General features: G+C 41.2%; 1 long non-coding RNA gene across 2 annotated transcripts in view; it reads left to right on the top strand.

Moving 5' to 3' along the window:
* The first annotated feature begins 16,513 nt into the window (after nt 1-16,513).
* The window catches only part of LOC147573371 (uncharacterized), a 63,674-nt gene continuing 61,414 nt past the window's right edge, over nt 16,514-18,773 (top strand). For both annotated transcript variants that reach the window (XR_015244685.1, XR_015244686.1), the window contains exon 1: nt 16,514-16,562. This is a non-coding gene — a long non-coding RNA (uncharacterized LOC147573371). The remainder of the gene's footprint in view (nt 16,563-18,773) is intronic.

Raw genomic sequence — 18,773 nt, 5'->3', positions numbered from 1 at the left:
CTTATTTGAGACATTTAAGAGGCTAGGGCTTGTCAACTTCTGGCACCAAATCTCTGTGTCTGTGTTGGACATTGATGGAAACTACCAAGCGAATTACTGACAGCATTTAAAATTTGTCTTCTTGGGGCACCTGGGTGGCTGAGTTGGTTAAGTGTGCGTGACTCTTGAGATCATGACCTGAGCCAAAATCGCTTGTTCACGAGATCAAGCGCCACATTGGGCTCTGTGCTGACAGCAGGGAGGCTGCGAGGGATTCTGTCTCCCTCTCTCTGCCCCTCCCCTGCTCGCACGTGCCCACGCTCTCCAAACAAATAAACTTTAAAAAAAAAATGAAAAATTGTATCGTCTCTATTTTACTTTTGTTTTCGTCTCTCTGTGGCTACCAGACAATTCTAGGCTAGGATCCGTACATTGATGATGAAGAGAGAAAGGAAGGCATGATTGCCTAGGTAAATCAGACCCCTGGTGCAGTTTTCCTTTAAATGGTTGAAACCATTTTTTTAAAAAAATTTTTCCTTTTCATTCGTTTTCACCTTAGCTGACGCCTTTCTGTTTGGTCAACTGTGTTTGCTCTGTGGTGTGCGGGGTGGGCAGGTGCTTACGAAGTCTACCAGTTCTCGAGGAGAGAAATGGAGAAAAGGCAGAGAAGCATTAGTGAATAGGCTCGAAATGGAAGCTCATCTACAAGCAAGTGGATATTTATGGTTTAATATCGCGGCCAACCAGTTTTGAGGCCATGATTTAGCATTCCATCATACAGAGAATCGATCCACTTGTCCTTGCCTGGAGTCAGATGTAGTTAGATGAAATGAAGCTGATCTTTGCTGTCTGCAGACGCACACGAGCCAAATGTTAACCAGCTATTAAAAACTAAAATAATGTTATCTCTTTCCTGTTTCTGAAATGACAGCCAGAGCAGAGCCACTCAGCATCACCCCAACATTGTCTGCCTCTGGAGTGTTTAGCTAATTGTCTTGATTCTTGAAAATGTGTTTTCTACCGTAAGCACCTATAAAAAGGATTGCCATAATGGTTTTTGCCTGTGGCAAAGTATGAAGAGTGCCCAAGCTTATGTGGTCCAGTTGTGTTTTTTTTTTTTAGACAGGCAAACACAGAAGTTCCTTTTACATTTGACTACCCAGCAATTTCCATAATATTTTCACAATTATATATTACATAAACGCTCTCACTACATAATGAATATTTTTATTCCTTGATTCAATTTTATGGTAGGGAGACCATAATGGCATTAAAAATGTGGAAAATTCCTCTTCTTTTTAATGCCATCTGGGTTTCTACAATAGATGCCAAGTGGATATATGAATTCTAAAAATTATATAAAGTTGCTTACATAACTTCAATCTTAGGATCTTTAGAAGGATTTGATATGTAGAGCAGACCCATCCAATCTGACCTTTTGTTGGTTTTTGGATATTTTCACAAAGATTGGGGGAGGGGACTAAAAAGAATCCAGAAATTTCCATTTAAAGACTATTGCCTGCCATTATTTTTAATGACAAATGCCTCCAATTCAAGCAATGACAACAAAAGTATACAAATAAAAACTAAAACATTTCCCTAAGTCTAACCATCCAAAAAAAATTGTTTACTTTAGGTGAAACTCATTCTGGGTGCTTTTAAGAGCACATGCACAAATAGATGATAGGTTTATGGAAAAAAGTATATTTTAACATTTTTAAAGATTATTCATTTTGAGAGAGAGTGAGAGCGGGGGCAAAGAGAGAGGGAGAGAGAGAGAGAATCCCAAGCAGACTTCATGCGGGGCGTGAGCTCACAAATGGTGAGACCATGACTTGAGCCGAAATCAAGACTCAGATGCCTAATCAACTGAGCCACCCAGGCTCCCTGGAAACCATGTATTTAAAAAATTTTTTTTTTCAACATTTATTTATTTTTGGGACAGAGAGAGACAGAGCATGAACGGGGGAGGGGCAGAGAGAGAGGGAGATACAGAATCGGAAACAGGCTCCAGGCTCTGAGCCATCAGCCCAGAGCCTGACGCGGGGCTCGAACTCACGGACTGCGAGATCGTGACCTGGCTGAAGTCGGACGCTCAACCGACTGCGCCACCCAGGCGCCCCTGGAAACCATGTATTTTAAAAATAAATCACATTCTGTATTTTTAATGAAAACCAAGACAAATGATAGAAAATAGGAACTGCCAACAATGGTCTATCATCTGGTTGTCAAAAAAGTTTTTTTTGTCTCGAATGCAGAACTTTTTTTTTTTCATACCCAGGAGCAAGGAAGCAAATCCTGCTTTTTATGCTCAGTGTATTTTTAAATTAAATGTTTATACATATGTTTAATACAAATCTCGATAATTATTTTTACTTTAAGTGAAAAATAAGCAGGTGAAACTAAGGAAATTTCACTTAAACACCAATGTTTAAATAAAAGTTTAAAAATAAACTGCCTAGTGTTAAGAAAAAAATAACCTTAGTCCCTTAGAAACCATATGACATTATAGCTAAAGACTTCAATGTAAAGAACCTTGAGGGTGATGATAGAAAGAATATAATTCAGGTATCCCAACTTGGATGTGTGTTGCTTTTCCTCTCTGGAAATTTACTGAATATTTTTATTCTTGAATACCAGGAACACTCTATCATTTTATACATAAAATGGTTACTTAATTATTTAAAAATACTTAGTGATTAGTACAAATTGAATGCTTACTAAATGGTTCACGTAATGAATAATTTATCATTTACAATATCATTGAGAATAGGAAGAAGGTTGGAAAAAGAGGACTTCACCCTATTTTGATTTTTTTAACATAAAAATTTAAATGTCAAGAGCTTAGCTGGCTTAATTTTTAGTTTTAATTTATATTCTGCTCCTATCTGTGTATACTGCCCTGTGATTTAAAAATACTTAATAACTGGCACGAGTTGAATATTTACCAAATGCCAACTATTCTAAGCATTTTAATTTGTTCCTCAAAACAGATACTGAGTCAGATACTGATGAATTGGATTTAGAAAGTGGTTCCAAGTTACCCTTGCTTGGGGGGGGGTGGATGGATGGCAACTCACTCAGTTTGGCGACTGATTCCACATTCGCAAATGCTACCGTGTATTTGCTCTAAGTTTTGGTCTACGTCACAGCAGATACACAAAAGCAGAAAATAGACCCCACGGTTCACGATCTCACAGAGACAGAGAGGTAAAGCAGAAAACTGGATCCAGTGTGATCCATGAAAGTACAGCCCAGAAGCCGTAAGAAGGGAAACAGGAAATACTTCAAAAAGAGTTTTCAAGATAAACGATGTGTGTGTGCATGTGCGCGTGCGCCCGCACACGTGTGTGTAAGTGGAGGTGCAGGTGGCAGTGTTTCCATGCCGCCAGAACATCATGTATGATAGGAAGGCACAAGGTACCATGAAATAATTGGGTAAATTCCAGGTTAGTGGTAGACATGCGGTGTAAGATACAAGCAACTTAACAAAAAGAAAGAAACTTGGTGAGAAATATGATAAGAGAGGGCTTTGGGTGCCTTGGGAAGACGTCTCATTCTGTAGGTGACGTTGGGCAATGAAGATTTTAATCAATGAAGGAAACATTTCTGTTGTAGAGGGATGATTGGCCGTTTGCAGATTGGAAGATGAATGGTGGAGACACAAATGAAGTTACAAGGCGGTCATAATTCTCTTAGTGACAGATGATGTGTTACTTTGTCTTATCAGCATCCTTAGTCCTGCTTAGAAAACACACAGTAAAAACAATTCAGGGAAAAATAGTTCACTGTACCATGAAAACAAAATCCTGACTAACGTGGGGAGAAATGTGGTTCTGTTGGAGGAAGTTTTTACAGGAAGGATGGGTTTTTGTTGTTGTTGTTGCTGCTGTGTGTTTTGTTTTTTAGGTTTCTTTTTCTTTTTTTTTTTTTTTTTAGCATAAAGAGTAGATAATTGGATATCATGTTTCTGTATCAGGGAAAATTTCAGCTGAGATGTGCAACCTTTCCAAGATGGGTTTTCACCAATGAAGTAGATGAAGCATATTGCCAAGGTGACTTCATTGTCCGAACTGTGGAAACAGAATTTATCCACAACAGAAATCAGTTGAGGGCCACGGGAACAAGGGAAATTTCAGTGGGGTAAAAACTCTGGTATTCAGTGATATACCAAGATCTCCCAGTTTGTTTAGTGTAACCTAATATTTAACCTAGTATGAGAATCTGTATCTTTCTACCATCATCATTGTTATTGACATCATCTTCATTAAGTAAGTCCTAGGCACTTACATTCACTTGACCCTACAACACCTTTAAGAATTGGGTGACATCACGTTGTCCCTCTCTGTTGGTCTGTTGTGTTTTTTTTTTTCCTAATTTGTGTTATTTATTTTATTTTTTTTAATGTTTATTTCTGAGAGAGAGAAAGCATGAGCAGGGAAGGGATGGCAGAAAGCGGGGGAGGCAGAGAATCCGAAGCAGGCTCCAGGGTCTGAGCTGACAGTCCAGAGCCCGATGCAGGGCTTGAACTCAGGAACCATGAGATCATGACCTGAGCTGAAGTCAGAAGTTTAACCGACTGAGCCACCCAGGTGTCCCTATGTTATTTATTTTAGAAAGAGAGTGAGGGAGCAGTGGAGGGGCAGAGAGAGAAAGAGAATCTTAAGCAGGCTCCACACGTGGCACAGAGCCTGATGCGGGGCTTGATCCCACAACCCTGAGATCATGACTCAAGCTGTAATCAAGAGTCTGATGCTCAACCAACAGAGCAACCCAGGAGCCCCTCTCTGTGTTCTGTTTTGTTTGGTTTTCTTTCTTAAGTCATGAGGCAATATTGGAGGATTTAGGTTGCTAGACCACATAGATTCCCGATTCCCTACCCATTCTGTCTGAATTTGGAGCCCATGCTGAATTCCCTTATTTGAAGACAATTCAGGGAAAGTCAGGATTCAGCTTTTGCCTTGTGAATCTAAGGGACAGGATCAGGAGAACAAGAAGAAGCAAAGAAGCTCTAAGGAGATGCATTGGGACCCAACAGAAGCACATCTCCTTGACATCTCTGCTGATCTCCAAATAACCGGCTCCCTGGAGGTCCCCCCACTAACACTAGATACTCCCTGTGGCGGATGAGGAAAGGTGGGTGGGTAGCGACACTGCCCTAAGTGTCCTAACTCATCTAGTCCTTGTGATGATGCCACGGAGCAGTTCTGTGACTATCACTGCCATCTCACACGCCAGGAAAATGAGGCACGAACGGGTTAGGTATCTGGCCTGATGCCAAAAGCTAGTGAAGGGAGAAGCCAGCATCAAAACCCAAGTAGCCCAGCTCTGGAGTCGGCCACCCTGTGGAGATGCTTCAGGCATCAGAACATATGGCTGAACTGAGTTTTGCCTTCCCTTCTAACCTTGAAACTTGCTGATCATATGCACTCTGCTGACTGACACATTCCTATAGAAACACACTGCATCTCCTTGATGTTACACTGCCTGTCACATTCGGAAATTCTGGGGGAAAAAAAAAAAACCTCTCTGAAGGTCATGCATGGGCAGGTGCTATAATGTGAAAGGAATTGAAATCCTAATTTGAAGGAATGCTTCATTTGCATCTACATGCTGCTGTATGATTTATGACAGGGAGACTTTGCACTGAGATAGAAAGTTTTACTGTGTGAGTGATTTTTCATTTTCCAATCTCAACAGGGGCTTGGAAATCAAAATAAAAAATTAATCACCTTATTTCGATTTATATTAGAAAGTAATTTAAGAAGACGTCTCCAAAGTTTTCTTATTTGACACACTAGTTGTCTTTGATTGTAATCACATTATCACAAGTAGGTGAAGTCTCTAAAAATGACCAGGTAGAAAAAAGATATATTAAAAGCCCGCACAGTTGGGGGCCCGTGGATGTGTGAAGTGAAGGCCATCGTGAGAATAGCCTTACGTGCTAGTAGACGACTTAGTGACTTAAGCTCCTTGGTACGGAAGGTGGTTATTGAGACATTTCATAAACCTTCATGGCACTGGATCCTTGCTAAATAATTTTTGAAATTCTTTTTCTTGTTCCCCAATTACTGCGTATGGAAATATCCGTAACAAAAAAGAACAGAGCCCATCAAGTGTTATTTCCACCTCCGTAGATTGCGACAAAATACAAATAATTCAAGACTACACTCATTATATGCATTTTGAAATTACTCTTCCTGCAGATTCTTATCTGACTATAATAAATAGGAGATACTTTGTCATTCTCATGGAATAGCACGTTTATCTCCTTTCTCCCACAGTAGGCAGAGAACACAGCGGTAGTTACGGGAAGGAAGGCCGTGAGATATCAGTGTGAAAGATAACGCGCACCTGGTTCAGCTAAATAGGTTAGGAAATTTCATTTCCACCATATAATAACGGCTAGAGAGTCAACTTTCTATGTGAGATGAAAACTCTCCCCGTCCTCAATCATGACGCCGCATGTAGATGTAGGTAGAACATGCCTTCAAACGAGCGTTTCCATTCCTTTCCTCTGAAAAAGAAGTTCTGGGCTTTAATTTCCATAGGTCAGCATGACTTGTCAGAGTTCATTATCATCAGTGCTAATAACGTATCCACTTACATTACGTTCTTCCAAATGATGGAGTTTTACATGAATAAGATAGAAGTTTAACGAACAACGGACGTTTAACGAACAACCTGACTTCCATGGTGTCCCTGCAATACAAAGATGATTAAGTAATGAGCTGTGAAGAAGTCGAAACGTGAAATTATGTCATTATACACACAAGAGTTTGTATTTTTTTCATTGGAAATTTCAAAATTGTGATCACTTTCTTTTTTTTTCTGTAAAGACTTCGCCATACTGCGCTTCTTTTATTTTTCGTACCGTTGACCAACAAGGTTAGCGTGCAATGGGATTTTCAGAGCTGGATACCTTTACAGGTCAAGTAGCTTCAGAGCTAAGTGGTCATTCTAAAGAGGTCCATCAGGTGTGTTAAGACACAAGTTGCTGTGTGAGGGCTGTTGGTCTTCCATATGCTAGTGTAGTTTCTAGGGCGTTTGAAAATCAGTCAGGCTATCTCAAAAGATTTACCCCTCTCAAAATCTCGGCTGGCGTGGAATTTGCCATGTTTGCAAATCTTTAGAAAGGGAGCTATGTTCCCTTCTTGGAAACTTCAGGTTAAATGGAGGGACAAGAAATTGCACATTGGCTCAACTCTTAGAGAAAAATCTATGTTAAATACTCGAAATGTGTGAGTAACTAGGGGTAGCCGGGAAATTGCTAAACAGTTCACATTTTTTGGCACACAGACAGGAGTATGACTTAGGGATTCGCCTACCTCAGTCTAACCCCCAATCCCATTTTCAAAAGCATGTCTCCTATTTTTCTAAATAGCGTTAATACTCATAAATAATGTCATGAAAATGACCAGCAATTATTCATTATAATTGCAAACCGGAGAGTACTCATTGTGGGCTTTCAATTTATTTTACAATGTATTTTAGACGCCCAGAACATTCGTATATGCATGTGTGTATGCACGTAGATACGTGTTGGTATGTTATACTCGTACATATAACACAACTACACAAAGAAGACTTCACCACTTAAAGAATAGTGTGAGCAAACAAAAACACTTGATTTGCACTGAGAATAGGATCCTAACTTGACTGTAGCCAATTCAGCAAGAAAAGGTGATTAACAGCCATGTATCAATAGCTGTATTAATCCAAAGTCCCTACTGCCAGCAGTTTTATATTTGTCTCTCTGAGCTTCCAGATGGATGGTGGCTGAGAGGACATTGTGTTTCACTGGAGCAATTAGTTTTTTCTTAGGATAATTTTTCAACAGTCAGAAGTATTAGCAAGCTTAGCGAGAGATTCATTTTATTTTTCTGTATGACAGGAATGGCGGTTCTTTGGTGGTTGGCCATTTAGTCCAAAGCACCAGCTGGCAATCAAATCAAGATAATTTTTGTTTCGTTTCTTGGCTTGTTTCCTATATATTGCATGCGGAAGAGATGCTTTTTAAATTAAGTTACTGAACAGAAATGTTGGGTCCTAGCCTGGAAATGGATTAATTGTTATTGAGATATCAGATCACAGCACGGTGTGTGGTTCAAGTTCCAAACAACAGGTGTCTGTTTTCTCTTTCTTACGGTGGTGATCATTGTTTTCAAATCTACCTAAAAGTGATGTCTTACTGCTGCAAAAAGCAGATCTGAAAGTCAGAGGAGTTGTTGTTGTTTTAATGTTTATTTATTTTTGAGAGGGACAGAATGCAAGCAGGGGAGGGGCAGAGAGAGAGGGAGACACAGAATCCGAAGCAGGCTCCAGACTCTGAGCTGCCAGCCCAGAGCCCAACGCAGGGCTTGAACCCCCGAACCGTGAGATCATGACCAGAGCTGAAGTCAGACGCTTAATCGACTAAGCCACCCAGGTGCCCGGTGTTTTAGTTTTTTGTTTTTAATTTCACGATACTTTTTACCCAAAATTGTATAGTATCAGAGTAGAAATTTTAATGCCTTGTTAAAATGTCTTCCAGTGTTTCAGGAACATGGGCATTTTAAGAATGAGGTTAATTTTAGAGCCCAGGCCACTGAAACAAACACATGAGCAGTGCTTGAAAGAAGACTTTTTGCATGACTTAAATTGAAACTACTTTTCCGGATGCACGGTGGTGCTGTACAAATGAGCAGTCCCCATCAGCCGCTGTGGAACCAGCCTCTTTGCCCCTCTAAGGCTTGTGCCCTCACCTGTAACCAGCAGATCCTTTGTACCGACCTCTCATGGTAGATAGGAGTTGGATGCTTAGGCACAAGAAGCAGTGGTCCACTTCCTGGCACCTGGTGGTGTGGGCCATTGCACTCGCACGTGTGCACAGACCATTTCTTTGAAACTTGAGAATAACCTCTTCAGGGGCATGCACCAGGCATTGTGGTAAACACTTACAAACATCCGTTCATTTAGTCCACATACCCATCCCGTAAATAGGTATTTTTTAAAGTCTGCAAGATGTGAAACAACATGTCTAAGGTCCTACCACCATTGGGCAGCGGATCTGAGATTCAAATGTTCCTCGCATTCCAACTCCAACGCTCTCAATCAATGTTCTTTAGCTAATTGTTATGAATATCATCGATAGGGGCATATGTACATATATAAATATACATATATAGAAGAAATATAAAGTAATTGCTTATGTGTGTAAATTCATTTATTTCCACTTATAATTTTCTTAGTATATCTAGATACGTTACCAAGATAACATATTTTAGATAGGATATATTTCAAATATATCTAAGATATATATTTAGATAGGAAAGAAATGAAGCCTGGTTCTTTTCACTGCCACAGTAAAGAATATAGGATAGCAAAAGGAAAGGAAATCAGAGCAAAGTTTTATTAAAGCACTCATTGGAGGAAAGAGAGTCAAGGGAGACAATAGCCAGGGGATAGACCTGGGTGTGGGCTTGTGTCATTTTTTTCTTGTGGGTGGGTCTAGGGTCACAACATTTGAGTGACCGGCCTGAGTTACATAACAATTAGCCTAAGAGGGGTGTCCTTTCCCATGATACATTTGACATGCCTGCAGGGGGGTAGGGAAACCTCAACATTGTTTCTATTCTAGAGACAAAGGTCACATCAGGACAAGTGTCTGCTTTCTGGGCATAGTGTAATATGTACAACAAATTTAACTCTTCCTCTGCCAGGATGTCATAACCACAAACCAATTGCTGGGCCGGTGGAGTGGGGTGGTCCCTGGGCTGTCCTCAGGTCCTCATCTGGGGCTCTCATCAGGACGTCTAAGGTCCATCCTCCTGTCACCCAAGCCTAGCCTCCTGCCTGGCAGACAAAACTGTGGATATCCTATATAAAGGCATAATATAGCCAGAGCGTGTGTGTGTGCCTGTGTGTGTGCGTCCTGTCCCTGTATGTGAATGTAAATTGCTTTATTTCCCCTTGATTGTCTTTATAACAGAGTTTGTGATAATTCAGTGTTGTCCAGACTTTGGCGCTCACTTTCCTGGAGGCCCTACTGGCCTCTTGGAAAGGTCACTGGGCTGGGAGTTAGAGAGGGCTGTTTCAGGTTGGAGCTTTACTTTCTGCATATACGAAATGAGGGTCTTGGGTGGAAGGGACATTGAATTTCCAAGATGGCCCGATCATAGGGAGGTCTTAAAGATTTTCTAGCACTGCGCTCTGGTGGGAGAGGAAAGGAAACGGGTATCAACAGACATTTCAAGAAACATTACCATCTGCCATGACTTTTACAACAATTCAAAAAGAACAATAACAACCGCAAAATTCCTGATCAAAGCCGTGGCTGAATTTATGAATTTGATTTTCATGCAAATTCAGCTCTGAACACGAAGTGAGTCGTGAAATGGAATTTGAAGGGGTCGTGCTCCGTGCTCGTGACTGACTGCAACATCCATCTGCCCCACTCCCCGCCCCCACCCCCATCCTCACAGGGAAGAGATCATTCAGGCTGACGTGTGTCAGATGCTGTAAAATGGAGTTAATCATTTGAGAATGGAAAAATGAAGTTGTTTTCACACCGATAATGAAACTCCTATTTGTTGTAGAGATTCCCGCCCCCGCCGGGAACCTTAAAATACTGCAAAATCTTACCTATTAAAAACTATATAAAAATAGATCTTAGGAATATGTTTGAATGCCTGTAGAAAAGTCTGTAGCGAGAATCGGTAAAAATTTTGATTTTCTGCTAAAAATATCATAAAAGTTTATGAAAAATAATAAAAGGACAGGAGGGAAGCTACGTTAATAGAGAAATTTAACAGCTTTTATTCCAGTAATAAAGATGAGAAAAGTAAGGAAACATCTATAGTAAATATAGCTGTAATGTTATCGCTAACCTTAATATATGGAACTCTCAATGATTTAGGATAATGGTACTTTCAAGGGTAGTGAATGATTTATAAATTTTAAATGAACTGCTTACTCAGGTTAATAATTCTTATAATTAATTGCCTACTTAATAATTTTTATCCTCTATCCAAATGATTAGTCTTCAATGTTTTCGTATTGTCTAGGTAAATATGACTCTCACACTGAAAGAACTTAATTAATGCTATAATTTACATGACTTGCTAAATTGTTACTTTATATTTTCCCCTATACTTGGTGATTGAGAAGTTTCAAGCATTATTTGTCCTGAAAGTTTATTACCATTTTGTCTCGTAAATTCAAAATCAATTTATTATTGTGTGTTATTACAGGCTATGTCCTATTTACTGGGGTAGAGTTTTCACCCGGGAATGCCTGCTATTATACTTCTCGAACAAACAAACAAACAAACAAACATAAAAAAGAAATATATCCAAGTAAATCCAAAGTTCTAAAACTGAAATCGGTGTTCAAGCTCTATTTATATCTAGATACCTGAGATAATAAATATCAGCCCTCAGCTCTTGCAAAGTAATCTGACAAGTACAGGGGGATCATTCATGTTTTAAATATGGTTTGCAAAGCGTGGCTTCTGTTATTTTCCTCTGTTATTTTCTCCATTCAAACAGTAGAGTGTTTCTGTTTCTGTCAACCTAGCGACCAGAAGAGAACTTGTAATGTATTTCTAGACTTTGTTGATGTTTTTTAATTTCTTTCCTTTACCATAGTTGTATTAACATTATTTAATCATAGGCCTGGATGTTTACTTTTCTAACAACAGGATATTATTCATTCAGAACACACACTTTTCGTATTAGCCAAGGCTTTCTGAAATCACTCTGGTGTGTCAGTTGAAGGTACAATTAGGCGTTTTTCTAAATACCCAATAATTACCCAGCAGAAAATTCTACCATTTTTATTTCTTAGTTTTAATATACCCAGAGTGGTAACTCAAAAAAATAAGAAAGACCCAAACACGTTTTATGTGGATTTTATTTTTTTTTTATTTTATTTTTTTTTTTAATTTTTTTTTTAACGTTTATTTATTTTTGGGACAGAGAGAGACAGAGCATGAACAGGGGAGGGGCAGAGAGAGAGGGAGACACAGAATCGGAAACAGGCTCCAGGCTCTGAGCCATCAGCCCAGAGCCCGACGCGGGGCTCGAACTCACGGACCGCGAGATTGTGACCTGGCTGAAGTCGGACGCTTAACCGACTGCGCCACCCAGGCGCCCCTGTGGATTTTAAAGTAAGCTTTATATTGAAGCATATGTAGATAAAGAAAACTGCACCGATCCTGACCATGCAGTTCGGTGAATTTTCACAAAGTAAAGATGTGAAGGTGGCTGTCATAGAACATTTCCCGTGCAATTCCTTATGGTGGTTACTAACCCACGTGCGAACTCGACACTGACTTCCACCACCATCGCGCCCCTTTCATTAGCCTCCCATGAATGAAATCATGAAAGCCTTTTGTTGTGGGCTGGTTTTCCCCAACATTATGTTTGACGTCTATCCACATCATTATGTAAGACGTGAACCGATTTTTCTCACTGCTCTATAGTACTGCATCATGGAAATACATACATGAGAGATAGAGCCATTCCAGCATCGCTGGGGCTTAAGCAGCTGACTGATCCACCTGTTCCACATAGTAAATTTGGATCTATGGATATGTGGGCAATGGACTGAAATGAGGCACAGCACAGCTGGCCAGAGCAGTTGTAAGAGATGGGGACAGTTTGAATTAAGAATGCCGCATTAGGGAGGAGAGAATTGAGTGATTTTTTTTTTTTACACCAATTACAAGGTGTTTCTGATTAGCTGGGTGTAGGAGTTGAGAGTAAGAGAACTGTGAAGGCTTTTTTTTCTTTGGTTTTTAAATGACTTATTGAGGAATGACTGACATACAAAAAGCTGTATGTGTTTAATGTATACAGCTCGATGAGTTTGGAGATAGCTATATGTTTGTGAAAACATCACCACAGTTACTTGAAGCAAAAAAGCAAATCAAAGTCTGCTTATTTTTTATTTTTAAAATTGTTTTAGAGAGAGAACACTAGCAGAGGAGAGGAGCAGAGGGGGAGAGAGAGAGAGAGGGAGGGAGGGAGATAATCTGAAGCAGGCTCCACACTCAGAACAGAACCCAACACAGGGCTTGATCCCATGACCCTGGGATCATGACCTGAGCCAAAATCAAGAGTTGGCCATTCAATGGACTGAGCTACTCAGTACCCATGGTTTTTTTGTTGTTGTTTATTGTTTTTTGGTTTTTGGGGGTTTTTTGTTTTTTGTTTTTTGTTTTTTTTTTTAAACAAAATATCTAGGTGAAATTGTTTTTTCTGAGACCAGTTTCCAAACATCAGGAATGTCAAGGTGTCCGTCAGGGGTATGTCACATCCGAGCTGTCTGTGCGATATCCGTATCCAAGTGTTGATCAGGCATTTGGGTAAATGAGCTTGAAGCTCATCGGGCTGAAAATGTAAACTGGGAACTGCTGATATACGGATAGTATTTAAAACCATGGGAATGGTCGCGATCATCTAGGAATTGAATAGAGAAGGAGGAGAGATGTTACCTGAGTCTTGAAAGAAATTCAGTATCTAAGGGATCATATGAAAAGGTAAGCTCGGGGGCGCCTGGGTGGCGCAGTCGGTTAAGCGTCCAACTTCAGCCAGGTCACGATCTCACGGTCCATGAGTTCGAGCCCCGTGTCGGGCTCTGGGCTGATGGCTCAGAGCCTGGAGCCGGTTTCCGATTCTGTGTCTCCCTCTCTCTCTGCCCCTCCCCCATTCATGCTCTGTCTCTCTCTGTCCCAAAAATAAATAAAAAACGTTGAAAAAAAAAATTAAAAAAAGAAAAAAAAGGTAAGCTCGAAAAAGAGACCGACATATTTCAGAGTTACAGGAGGAGCCATGGCCAGGGTGATACACAGAAAGCCAAGAGAGGCGGAGACTGGGAGCAACCCGATTCAATATCGGTAAGCTGTCTGGTAGGATCAGGGCTAAATAATGCTTGCGCGTTTTGCAGAGTGGGTGTCTGAATCTGGCAGTTTGATTGGCGGGGGATAGGAACACTGAGGAAATGGAGATTATTGGGTGTAGACTGCTCTTTCGAGAAAGTGCCAACGAAGGCAAGGAGAGGACAGAGTGGAAACTGGTGGGTGTGGGGTTCAAGGGTTTCTTTTTCAGTTAGAAATGATTAAGTGAACTGGATGCTGACAGGACTGATTAAGTTGAAAGAGATCCAAGATCCTGAACAGACAGAGAGGTGACCCAGCACTCCAGAGAAATTCCCCTCCAGCCTCTATCGTGGCATGGATGGAGCTCCAGAAGCAACTTCAAGTGGCTGGGCAGAACCACGAGGCCGAATTTCCCCAAGGTATGACTGAAAGGCTCCCCGAGGAAGCTCTTAATCACCTGTGCTAAGACAGCAGTCGGCCCACACCCAAAGCATCTGCAATCACAGCACCAGGACAGGGACTGATGACCCCCCCACCTTCTACCCCTCTTGCTTCACTTCTCCTATTAACTCTGGGGAGTAAATGTCCAAAGTGTCCCATCACCCGCATAAACCAGGCCAGTAATGAACTTTTTTTCAGTACTGATTTTTCAGGTTTCCTATTAGAGACCGTTTACTTGAGCAATTTTTCTTTGACTGCCTAAACTGGGCACTGGGTTCCTCCTCCATGTGGTTAACAAACTGGTTCTTATCTGTATTCTCCTCTGTACTAGAAGAGGGACCAGAGACAAAGTACTATGTTTTGTTCTTCCATTCATCCAATATGGATTTAACAGGTTTTTAATTTTTTGTAATTGTTGATTTATTTTGAGAGAGCACATGAGCATGAGCAGGGGAGGTAAAGAGAGAAAGGGAGAGACAGAATCCCAAGCAGGCTCCACCCTGACAGTATGGAGCCCAAAGCAGGGCTCGATCTCACAAACCATGAGATCATGACCTGAGCCGAAATCAAGAGTCCAACATAACTGACTGAACTACCCAGGCGCCCCAGTTTAACAAGTGTTTATTAGACATATTTTTAAGTTCTTAGGGCACTTGGTAATGGCTGACCCACCAAGGGCACTACCAGTAAATTTGTTGAATGAATGAATGAATGCATGTACATATGAATGAATGAAGTCTAGTAGAAGGAGTAATCAGAGTTGTTTGGTAGTAATTCTTTGTCTAGAGTACATTGTTTTTTTTAATGTTTCTATTTGAGAGAGAGAGAGAGAGAGAGAGAATGGGGGAGGGGCAGAGAGAGAGAATCTCAAGCAGACTCAGTGCTGTCAGCTCAGAGCCTAACGTGCGGCTCGATCCCAATGAATTGTGAAATCATGACCTGAGCAGAAATCAAGAGTCAGAGGCTTACCTGTCTGAGCCACCCAGGTGATTACCTTGAACTTTGATATTGACTTACTGTGAACAACGTTTTATCGTATATTTGCTTAAAACAGTTCCACCCTTTACAAAACTTTGACTCTATAAAGGGATGACACAGATATTTAAAACACCATATTTATTTCAGAATCTCGCAAACACTTAATTACATTGTTTTATGAAACAAGCTAATGTTCCCCAAGCTCACATAATACGCCAATATAAACAGCATGTAAGAATAATTCTAAGAGATTTTTAATTTTCTAAAATCCATTAAAAAGAAAATTTCAGTGACCAACTATGGTTTCCATCAGTGTGCCAGAATGGAGGAACTGTCATCTGCCCTAACCAAAGGTCCAACTAGAATTGCTCGAGAACTTATTTGCTGTTGGGAATCTAGACACCACTCAAGATGGTCACAAAATACTTCACCTTAGAAAGCACATTTTCATTCTCTGGCATTAAGGTGTCCATTTTCTCTGGCGTGTGGCTAAGAACTCCAAAGGTAGAGGCCTGGGGTCTCACGTTTACTTTATAAACAGCATGCAAATATATTGGAGCGGTACTGTATTTATTGCTACCGTCTTCTGAAAACTAAAACACGAGCCCTTCACCCCCCCACCATGTCCAATCTCAGAAGGCCCAAGCAGGTGTGGGGTTGGTTACACTGGAAAACCTTTTCCCTTAACTTCACCTCAAATCGTGGGCGGTTTGAGAACAGAAGCCATGTGCAATTCATGCTTTCTACCCAGAGTTTAGAGTAGCATCCGGCTTTTAGGAAAAGCACAATATTTTCATTAACTCAATGAAGACCTATGTGAAGTTCTTCCAGCATCGATCCACGAGCAATAGATTGAATGGCGAAGTAATGACTCAGGGCCCAAAACTGTCACCAAAGCCTGTTGCCACGTGTGCTTTATCACTGGCATTCAGGGGGAAGAGCTAGCAGGGAACGTAAACATGTTTCACTGGCTAAGGGGACTTCCGCTTTCTGGATGAGCGCATAAGGTGCTTGGAAGTCTCCACTGGGTCCTAACAGCAAGCATGAAAATCAACAGCTCTTTGTGGATTCGTAGGAGAAGGGAGGACGCAGGCAAACACAGGGAGGCACAGCTTCCCAGAGCGGGAGCTGGGTGGAAACCAGGCAGGAACCAGGGCTGCGGTAGGAGGCCTGGGTTGTAACTGACCAATTGCCAGACAAATCAGAGTTACAAACTCTGGGGGTTGGGGGGGGGTGCCTTTCATAACGGCTTTCCCACAACACTGTGAGATTTTACCTTCAGGAGCCGAACCAGGTGCCCACAGTAAATACCAGGAAAAAGAAAGTCTCTGCCCTACAGCACAGAGACTGACATGGGGCTGATCTCCCTAGCGGTGAGATGATGGCCTGAGCTGAAACCAAGAGTCAGAGGCTTAAATGGTTGAGCCACCGAGGTACCCTGATGTTTCTTTAAAACATGTATCTCCTATCCATTTTGTGCATTTATTTCGTTTCCCAAAATTGGTGTCTATTTATTAAAACTTAAACCTTTCTTGCGACATCTAAGAGACGTGTGTTTATACCTGCTCTGACTCAGGTATGAGTGTGCCTTGTATCTCCTTATATACATGTGCCAGTGAGGAGAAGAGGGAGAGGAAGCAGAGTACGGATGCAGCCATAGACGGAGGGACTGACGGGATCTGCCCCAGGAGTACTCCGTACTATAGAGTTTAGACTAAAACTGAGCTCTTCAGTTTTCACAGACAATTCAAAATTTATGTGTTTTATGGGCATATTGGTGGCTCAGTCGGTTGAGAATCAGACTCTTGATTTCAACTCAGGTCATGATCCCAGGGTCATGGGATTGACACCCACATCGAGCCCAGTGTTGGGCTCCCCACTGAGTGTGGAGCCTGCTTAAGATTCTCTCTCTCTCTCTCTCTCTCTCTCTCTCTCTCTCTCTGTCTCTCTCGCTGCCCCTCTCCCTCCCTCTCTAAAAGGAATTAAAAAAATTTTTAAATGCCCATATTTTACACACATATAACCAAGTAAATGCAAAGCTCCAAGAGCCATCTACACAAATATCCTCTTTAACAGAAAGCCTTTTGCCAATGCAAGAGAATAGACTGGTTAGCGAAATGCCATTAGGTTTCTCTCCAGTCATCAATCTGTTAATCCCCCTGGTCTGCATGGTCTCTGGAGCTTTGGCCACAGATAATATGTTTACAGACACTGCCCGCAGGCCTGAGCCCAGATGTCCCTTTAGCCATTTCCACAGAGTGAATGATTAAATTCGACCATAGAATTTTTTACCCAAACATTTCCATTCAGACTCTGCCCCATTTCTTCACCACTCTGAACGATACCCAAAGAATAAAAGGAAATGAACAAAAGTGATTGGTTCATACAAGGAACATAAGGATTTCTGGGCAATGTAAAAAAGGGGCTGCTTTGTAGGCTGTGGCTGGAACAGAGGCCAAGTGTTGATGGAGTCATGAACTCATCTCCCCCAGAGCTGCAGGTGTTCATTTAAAGCAACAGGCTCTATACAACGTTTTCTGCGCTGGTGGTTTCGGGAGCCTTGAAAATCCACTGAGTGATTTTTTTCCTTTAGCCAAATATCTGTTTCTTAAGGCATGAAAATTACGAGTATCTGAAAGAAAGTAGGGTTGTTATTTCCCTTTAGTGGCTCTCTGTCTGCTGTCTCACATGGTGGCCTGTGGCTGCATGTTGCTCTGAAGGATAGGAAATGTGGCTGATCCAAATTAAGATGTGCTATAAATGGAAAATACACACTGAATTTTAAACATTTAAAAACATTGTAGGTTGAAATACCATTTTGGATATCTTGGGTTATTTAAAAAAATTTTTTTAATGTTTATTCATTTTTGAGAGACACAGATCACAAGTGGGGGAGGAACAGAGAGAGAGGGAGACAGAATCAGAAGCAGGCTCCAGACTCTGAGCTGTCAACACGGAGCCCGACGTGGGGCTTGAATTCATGAGCCACGAAATCATGACCTGAGCCGAAGTCGGACCCCCAACCGACTGAGCCACCCAGGCACCTCTTGGATATCTTGGATTAAATAGGATATGTTATTGAAGTCAATCTCACTTGTTTCTTTCTACTTTAAATGTGATCACTGGAAATGTTTAAATGACCAAAGTAGCTCGCTTTATATTACTACTGGTCAGGGCCACTCTGTAGAGTTCTCTTCTTCAACAGTAAAAAGGGAGAAATGAGCTAAGTCATTCTTGACCTTTATGATTTTCTCGAGCAGAGAACCCATCTCGTCTGCACTCTCTAAACTCTCGTACACCATGCCTGAGGCCGTGGAGTGGATGGAGAGCCTTCAAATGCTTCCTAGTTCCTTTAAAATTAAGTAGCGGTGTCCTTTTAAACCCAAACGTTAGCCCTTTTCCTCTCAGACCCCTATTACTTATCCTGCAAAATACAAGTTAGAGCAATGTTGTTAAGGCCCATTTCCTGATCATCGCCCTGCACGCGCGTTAAGTCCAGTGTGCTTTAGAGTCT

The sequence above is a fragment of the Puma concolor genome, chromosome E2 (assembly GCF_028749965.1).
Source record: "Puma concolor isolate L17-30 chromosome E2, mPumCon1.1.hap2, whole genome shotgun sequence".
Classification (NCBI taxonomy): Eukaryota; Metazoa; Chordata; class Mammalia; order Carnivora; family Felidae; genus Puma; species Puma concolor.
Note: the sequence above shows the minus strand (reverse complement) of the source record. Positions and strands in the feature narration are given on the sequence as shown.